Source organism: Pelecanus crispus, chromosome 6 (genome assembly GCF_030463565.1).
Source record: "Pelecanus crispus isolate bPelCri1 chromosome 6, bPelCri1.pri, whole genome shotgun sequence".
In the NCBI taxonomy this organism is placed as follows: Eukaryota; Metazoa; Chordata; class Aves; order Pelecaniformes; family Pelecanidae; genus Pelecanus; species Pelecanus crispus.
In genome coordinates this window covers 22209326-22216834 of record NC_134648.1, presented here as the reverse complement: position 1 = coordinate 22216834, position 7509 = coordinate 22209326, and positions in this window count along the sequence as shown.

Genomic DNA, 7509 nt, shown 5'->3' with positions numbered 1-7509 from the left:
AACAGCTACTACAGCAAAATAGTTAACTACCTAGTATAGTTTCCATAAGCATAAAGCTTGTCTTTAACACAAAGTAGTGTTAAACTGTGCTGCTGTTGACACATCCTATATCCTGAGTAAATGTGCCCTGGATGTAAGGGATGGATCTCAGCTCAGAAGGGGCAGGATGATGTTTGCACAGGCACACATCTATTTTCAAGGGCTTTATCACTGCCATCTCAATTCTGGAAATGTTTGGGACAACACAGGCACTGTTTTTGTCTCATAGAGTTCCTGTCAATAGATTTCTAAATTTCGATTTTGTGTAATTATTTTAAAACTACAACTGTCTCGGTGATACTACCATTACCGTATATGGTAATGCTAGGGTGCTACTACCTCAAGGTAGAAACACTTCATGTCTACAAGGAGGATTTCAAAGCGCAACTGAACAGTTAGAGGAAACGAGGAGGTTATGTGGCTTGCCCAATATCACACAGTAAGCTGAATCAGAAGCACAATACTGAAATCCCAGTCAGATATCCCTGGGACTTGTGTGCAAATCTGAAGACCTCCACACCATTCCTATACCTGTGATTACAGGCAAATCAGAAAAAAACTCTAGTCTGCTTTGGATGGCTGTAGTATTTAATTGCTGGCAGGGAAACCCTTAAGAACTTATAGGCATGGTCTGTGACCTGAAGTTACTGTTAGTTAGCTTCAGCTCTGCCAGGACCACCACGATTCTGTCCCTACCAACGTGTTGTCTTCCCTTTGCCCCTCCAGGGTGGGGGGGGACCTAGCTGAGGGACCCTATGAGGAGTTATTTGTTTCCAGTTTTCCCAGCTTGCAGACTTGGATTTCCCTGGAGGAGCAGGGAAGCACCAGTGCCTGCAAGGCAGTGGGAGCACCTGTGTACAGGTCTGGAGCTGAACCTCCCCAATGGTGACATCTGGCCGTTTGATCACCTTGGGCATAAAATGAAGCCATAGTCTAAATCAGTTTTAATCTGATTGTAGTTAACTCTTCTGGGCACTGACAAGTTATGCTTAGGAAACAGACCTAGAAGAATTGGGACAATTCAGTGCCTTGCACCAAAGAGTCCCCAGCTGTGTTAACACTAAATTAATATTTGTAGAGTAAGGTCAGTCAAGACACAAACACCTCTGATTTAACCATAGCCCTTACAAAATCCTTTATCCCCCTCATAGTTCAGGAGAGAATAAAGCCCTTTAAAGAATTTTAATGACCTAATGTTTAGCCCAACATCTTATTAAAATTGTGAAAACTAAGTAGCTTTAAGAAGAGGGAAGGAACATTTCTGAACAATGACTTCATAGTTATGCTCCTGGGGGTGAATGTGGGTGTTTGGCTGTACCACATCCACAAGTTAATCCTTTTACTTGAAACAAAATGTTCAAATTGAGTTTTCTAATCTAGTTGCCAGCACTGATCCTGTTAACATTTCTAAGGCAAAGCTGCTGGGGGGTAGGATAGGACCTCCATACCATCCCTGTGGCCTTACTGGAAAGAGCATAGGCATGGAGGGAAGCTTTGGCACCAACCCATTTTATTTTCACCTAAGCCTTGAGTACTTTAGCCATCCCCCTTCTATTATCATGGGAGGGCTTATATCAGTACTTGTCATCCTCTCTCCTCACATATTTTCTCCCACCTGCCCAGAGCTAGCAATCATGGCATGTCACCTGGGAGCAAAAAGCAAACAGAACTTGTTAGCTTTGGTGATCTGCCAGCAAGGTGCACAGTGTAGGCACAGCATGCAGACTGATGGGCTGTGTGAGCCTGCTGGGTGGCCAGAGGAGTGGTGTGGCCCCACAGGACAGCTGTCCTGGCTAACCAACACCATCTATCTTGGCAGGATGGTTCTCGCATTTTCTCAGAGGATGTTGGAGGCTGGCAAGGTGTGCCAGCAGTATGGGCAAAGCACTGAGCAAATCCCTAATAAGCTCAACTGGGCTCACTAACATGAGTTCTGTACTGCTCCTGCTGTAGGAGCTGTTGGTCTGAGGGGTAGGAAAGGGCAGTTTTGGGGAGCAAGTAAGGGAGCAGCAGTGAGGAGATTCCTGAGGCAGTGAGGCCTAATTATAAGGACATTGGTAAGGTGTGTGGAGGGAAGCTAAAAAGGAAATAACTTACAGGAAAGATAGGTTCCTTGGGTCTGGGATGTGACTGAAGAAAGTTGTTGCTTGTATGAGGTTAGTAGGAATGTATGCCCTCTCTGTGGGAGGTTTTGCAAATGGAAAAGTCAAAAATCACTGAAGGACTAGTGAAGCTGGTAGCTGAGATTTATTAAGAGGATAAATGAGTTTGAGGCAGATTCTGGTTAAGGGCCCAAGTGCTGTGAAGTCGTCAAGAGGACTTTATTGTACATGGTGGGGGAGAGGGCAGGAAATTGAACTTTCTCATAGATAAGCAGCACATGGGGAAGTAGAAGCTGCTGGCCTTCTCTCCCAAAAAATGCATTGCAGGGATCAAGGGGGCTGTTTTGGCAGGAAAGTGTGAAGAGATTCACAAGTGTATGAGGAGAAACATATCCCTGTTTTAGCATCAAAGTCTTCCAGTGAGCCCTGCAGCAGAGGACATTCTGCCTTGAGAGGAAGCAAATAAAAAGTTTGTGTGAAGAATACAGGAAAAACTACTGAGCTCTGCAACAGGACTGCAATCTCCACAGAGGCAAGAAACCCCTGTACCAGGAGCTAAAGGGCTGTTCAAACTTGTGTTTCTCCAGCTTCTCCAATTGCACTCAGATGGACAGCAATTACATTGCCATTGATAAAGGCCTGCAAGTATCAGTATGTCTTATCCGTCTGTAGAAAATCCTTAGCGGACTGGAGACCATGATGTCATTTATCTGTTACGTTTAAGGAACAGTGAATTTGACTGTAGTAAAGAGCTGTGAGGAATCTTGTCAGGTTTGACTCTGTCCTATTGCTACATGTATAGTATACAGTCTTTATAAATGTTTTGAGCTGTCTGAGGCATCTTCGTGTTTCCATGCTGTGTTATGTACACACATATATATATGTATGTGTGGTCTTTCTTGCATGTATTGCACAACTAGGAAACATGGTTATTTAGCTGAGTACCTCTTATGATTTCTTCCCATCCGTCTTCTAAAAGAGCAGGGGAAACAGTGATGTACTGGGCAGAGCATGGTCAAAAGCTGTTTGTGCAGCACAAGGCACTTGACATAATTTTTTGGAGACCCCTTGTGCCTTATTACATGCTAAAATTGGTACAGAAATGGAAGCCTGATGATCCTGAGCATTGCTCCCTGGTGCTACCACTGACCCCATGTATATGTCAGGATGGTTTTCCATGAACAATGACTTGTGGGTTTTTTGTCCAGATAAGAGTTGGATGTTTACTCCCATCCAAACATAACACTGTTAATTAGAAATCATGGGAAACAGGGGAAGAGCTTGTTACATTGATTATTAACGTCTGAACGATACTACGCTCTAATAATAAAACAGGTTGCACTGTAAGCAGAAGAAAGAATGAAGTATAGTTTCCAACAAATATTTGAGGCTAAAACCCAAGTCTAAGGATAAAGGTGAGCAGAACTTAAATATCCATTAAACACTCACCAGGCAAAATACATTTGCAGCACCCAGAGCAGACAAAGAGAAGGTGCCTTCAATGACTGGACTACAGCAGTGCTCATCTTTCTCTGGTCCTACTGGCCTGACAGGAGGTTGGTAGCATGTTCCCACCCGAGGAGAGCTTGTAATCTGGTGGGTATAGGTACACTGGAGAGGTGCATGTTGAAATTCCCATGGGCAAAGAAGGGAATGGAAGCTTGGTATCTTGCAGCCTCATTAAGCGGGCTAAGCCCCAGACTGTTGCATGGAGCACCCATCTCCATTTCTTTTCCCTCTGGCTGTGCTTCAAAAGAAAACATAGCCAAGGACTGTGAGTTGTGAAGAGTCCAGTATCCTGGAAGCATGCTTAGGACTTGGGATGCTGAGCAAACTGGACTCCTGGGGACCCAGGCCAAGCAATACAGAGTTTCTGCATCATGGCTCGGGTGTGAGCTGGTTGGCCCTCTCAGAGTCCTGCCAAGGGATTTTTGATACCTTAAAGCTTACAGAGCAGCTGAGCTGGAGGATTGCAGGATTGCAATTTTAGACTGGAGTGTCTTAATCCCATTTCAAGCAGTTAAATGCTTTGGGTATAGATACTAATATCACAGAGGAGAAAAAAGGGGAGAAAGCTACTAAACAAATAATTGAATACAGATTCAGGGAGAGAGGGTGTTCATTTTTCTTTTGCTTCTTTAGATGTGTGGTGGATACTGTTTTTCTTACGTAGTTACCTGTTAAACAAAATGTAACACTGAGTTCAGCAGCAATGCTAATTACCAGCATAACCACATGACCGCTCTGGGCTAATGATAGTCCTAAACCCATGTTATCTTTTAATAGCTAAGCTGATTAAACTAGCACAGAGGAAAAACAAGTTAGAGAAATTACTTTCATGGTATTTCTCCTAGGACAATTAAGATGCTTTCCAAGCGTGCAAAGTGCATATATTGTGTCATTTCCCAACCAGCCAAGATACAGCTGCCTGGTAACTAATGAGTTCACATTTGTGTGAAACTGTAGCACAGGACTGAAAGAGATGATAGAAACAGGCTGGATCACCCAGGCAAATGTGTGAGCACGGGGCATAGTAATCTAATTAGGTGCATGTCATAAGTAGCAGTTGCAATTTATTTTTACTTTAAGCCTTCCTCTCCCTTCTCTTTCTTCCCCTTCAATTCCACCGCAGAGAAGGGTGTGTCATCCCCCTATTGGTCAAGATGGAAACTTTTACAGAGTTTAAGTGCTGCAACCTTGAAAAAGAGTCAGACTCTCGCTTTATGCCCTTGTTCCACTGGGTAGGAAGGAACAGAGGAAAGAGAAGCTGTTTCCCTGTTCGAAGGCCAGAAAGGACTGCTATGATCATCTAGCCCATCTTTTAGTAGCCAAGATTATTAAATGAGCACAGGAAAAACAAGGTGGAGAAATTACCTTCATGGTACTTCTAGGAAAATGAAGATGCTTTCTTTATCTCAGCCCCCTTCCCTTTGTATCTCTCCCACCTGCTGCCCTCATAGTATGGTATATGTATGTAAACATGAGGAGTGCCAGTCAAAGGGATTAGGCTCATAAAAAGTGTAAGTGATTGCAATTAACTGTACAGGTAGTTCCCACCTCTGAGATAGGAGATGCCTTGCAGAGACCTCATGACCCACTTAGGCAATGCTATTGAACTCTTTTTAAGTTAGTAAAGAGGCACAGGCACACAAAGGTTGCCATATCCAGGCTGAACAGAGCTTGAGTTTACCTTGAAGTGGATTAAGACAGATACCAGAATGCAAGGGGTAGTTTTCCAGCCCCTGCTTGACATTTTCATGAGCAAATATCTCCAAACTCAACTGATCTCACTAAGCACTTGACTAGTAGCAAATGTCTGAGCTTAAGGTAGCTGATTTAATCCCTTATGCTTGAGGATTTCATCTGACAGCTGCTTTCCCAAGAGTAATGTGGCTGTTGGTGCGAAAGAAACAGGAGGACATCAATGGATAAGAGTTTTGAAAGTGGGCTTGGAAAGTCCTGCACCAGAGACCTCTAAAGAGTGTCTGATAACTGTTCTGTGATATCCCCAAACAAATTTAAAAAACCCCTCATCCACGTGTCTTCTGCAGCATTTAAAATATTTCAGAAGTTTCTCATTAATGCCCAGACTACTTTTAAAAATCTGTGGAAGTTAAGAAATATTCTCTTTTCTGAACAAATTGTATAAAGTAATGAGTCCATTTTTTTCTACCTGAAAGATCTTTTGTATTGCAGTGAGTCAAATACCTCTCATCCTTTGGTGATGATGTGGTGACAGGAACAATTAGTATGTGCTGGAGGCTGCTTTTATGTCAATCAGAATTTGTCCTCAAATTTATTTTTTCTGAATAAATTAGAGACTATAAATACTTACTGAATGACTCTACCCTAACCTGGCCAGACAAACCCACCTAACTTTCCATACCTCATCTCCCTCTCCTCCCATCTCTCCTGACCTGCTGCCCCCATAGCATGGTACATGTATGCAAACATGAGGAGGGCCAGTTAAAGCAATTAGGTTCCTAAAAAGTGTACATGGTTACAAATAACTGTTCATGTAGTTCCAACATCTGAGATAGGGAATGACTTGCAGAGACCTCATGACCTGCTTCGGTGATGCTATTTAAACCTTTTTATATTGAGAGACACAGGCACACAAAGGACCACAATGTCAGAAGTATTTGCAAGTGTCTGTCTTCCAAGGACTCACAAAGGCCTCAACAGGAGTTAGTACTTAGCCTTGAGAATCTAGGCCTAAATAATGTGTCTAAGGCTGCTGAGAAAAACGTGGAATTAAGTTCATACCTGTCCAAGCCTTATACACAGGTAATAAGAGAATTTCTGCTTTTTTGGGGTTTGTAGGTTATGAAGGTTTTTTTAAATTTCATTATTTTTTCTCATTAGCCTCCCTTCTTATGTGACTCTGTAGATGTATATGCAGGTAAAAATACTTTTTTTTTTTTAAATTAGACAGTCTTGATTAATAGCTGTGTATGGTGTGTTAGAGGAGCCATGTGTACTTGGGGGATTTCTGTCAGGCTTCCAAGGCACAATTTTATTCCTTGCTGTATTACTTGGCTTTGTTTGTGCATTGATGTAGTGTCGATTTTCAAATCCCCCTGACCCAGGCAGAAATAGGTGACCTACATTTCAGCCCTGGACATCTGCTAACTGTAGCCCGTCCCTCGCTCTGTCCTTTAACCCCTTCTTCCCTCCCTCTGTCTCTGCAGGTCATTTGCTGCGGTCTCCCAGCCCTTCAAGGGAGCTATGGCTGTCCTGCAGACTGCTTTAGGACTGGGACACCCCTCTGCAGCGACAGGCTGATAATCCAGGAGGCAGGGCTGAAGCAGGGGTGCACACACAGCATCAAAGAGGGTTGCAGTTCTGCCTCTGTGCCACAGAAGGGCACCCCAGTAGCGTCCCCAAAGCCATCTGGGCGCAGGTACTGGCTGGAAAGTCCCGGGGCACGTCACCTCCCCCTCACATGCCGATGACCCAGCCAGGCCTCCTGCTGCCGGCCCTGCGGCATCGCTGGACAAATTTCCCGTGGGATCTGGATCCAGCCCATCAGCAGCCATTGGTCCCTCCTGGGCCCGGCTCAGCAGGGAGCAGTGGTGGGGCTGGGGTGACGAGGTGGGAGCTGTGGGGCATGCCTGGCTTCCCACCACACTGGGAGAGCACCGCAGGGAGCCCCTTGCTGCTCCTTCCCTCCCTCCCTCCCTCATCACCCAGACCTCAGGCACCAAGGCCACTGCCTGTTAGGAGAAGTGGCAGGGGAACAGGAGAGGGCTGCGGGGCTGGCTGCAGCCTGGGAACCAGAGAAGGGCTCTCCTTGCCTGGTTCAGATAAGCCCCCAGACCCTGAGAGAGTCTCCGCCTGAGTGGGAGTTCCTGGGACCGGCGTTGAG